The 1,285-nt window shown below is 57.5% G+C and overlaps 1 protein-coding gene across 1 annotated transcript in view; it reads left to right on the top strand.

The window, feature by feature from the left end:
- Positions 1 to 88: 88 nt before the first annotated feature.
- MOB3A (MOB kinase activator 3A) overlaps positions 89 to 1,285 on the top strand; it is an 8,529-nt gene continuing 7,332 nt past the window's right edge. Inside the window, exon 1 of the mRNA XM_027909011.1 lies at positions 89 to 206. The gene's annotated coding sequence lies outside the window, so the exon portion shown is untranslated. The remainder of the gene's footprint in view (positions 207 to 1,285) is intronic.

Here is a 1,285-nt window from a genome sequence, read left to right on the forward strand (position 1 = left end):
GGGTCACGGGGAGGGAAGTGGCCTCGTGTCTGACCCCTCCCCAGCTGCCGGAGCCTCCGCACTGGGGCCGCCCATCACACGGGGAGTTTTTTTTTCCCCCCCTCTTTTGAAAAAGGAAGCTCGGCCTCGGTGCCTGCCAGCGCTCACAGAGGGTCAGAGACGGGCTGAGTGATTGCAGGGGTGACCTGCAGAGGCCAGGAACGCAGGTAGGAGCTTGCTGACTGCTGCCTGGCTGGTTTTGTTTTCCCCTGGCTTGCTGTTTTCTCCCTGGCTGTAGTTAAACCCCTGCGTGGTGCCGGCAGTGGAGGGGAGTGAGGGGCGTTGCTTGGCAGGCGCTGACGGAGCAGTCATGAGACTCCTCAAGTCCTTTTCGGGCCAGTCTGCCTCAGTGGGGAGGGCAGGATCCATCGGGAATGCTGCTGACTCCTGGAAAACCTCAGGATGGCTCCAGCAGGGTGTGAGAGGAGGCTGCTTCCAGGTGTTTTGGAGGAGCTGACTCTCCCCTTTTCCAGGCTCTGACTGCCTGTAAAAGTGACCAAGGGGAGGGAAGCAGTTCCTGGGCTTTGTCTGCCCAGAGCTGGTGTTGGAGCAGGGCAGCTCCATGTGATCCAGCATTCCTGGTGGGGGAGGAGGAATGGCAGGGCCGTGCCAACAGCCCTGGCAAACCTGGAGCTGTGGGAGCAGGGGGGAAAGGAACTCTGGGGAAGGGAAGGGAGAGCCAGATGTCAACACTCCGGGCAGGCACATCCAGCACATCCAGCTGCCCCTCCTGTGTCCCTGGGAGAAGCTGGAGGTGTGTCTGTGCCCCCTGGCAGGGCTCCCTGCAGGGCTGTGTCATCTGGAGCCCTGGCCAAGGTCCTCTGGTGGGTGACGTGGGCTGTGATCTTGGCTGGCTGGGAGGAGGAGTCAGCTAAATGACCCGAGGTTGGTCTGGGAGCAGGGAGTGGTTTTTCCCCTCACCTTTGAAGCTTGCTGATACCATGCAGGTGCTTTGCATGTCCCATTTCCCAGTTGTCCCTAACCTTTCCTTTGCCTTTTGTTCAGAGGCAGTGTCACTGTTGCCCGGGCTGTGATCCTGCCTGTGGAAGTAGGTGTTGTACAGATGATATCATCTCCCAGCAATGTCAGGGATGCTTTGGTGTCTGTGCCTCTTTAGTTTTTATTTTTTTTCCCTAGAGCTGAGTGTTTCTTTTAGCTCAGTTGCAGTCACAGACCATAATTAAATAGGCTGCATCTGCTTGAAGTCTCAGCTACTCATTTTGCTAATGCCTGACACAGATGCTGA

This window comes from Empidonax traillii, unplaced genomic scaffold (assembly GCF_003031625.1).
Source record: "Empidonax traillii isolate 1590-97213 ecotype Southwest subspecies unplaced genomic scaffold, ASM303162v1 scaffold1914:size93637, whole genome shotgun sequence".
NCBI lineage: Eukaryota > Metazoa > Chordata > Aves > Passeriformes > Tyrannidae > Empidonax > Empidonax traillii.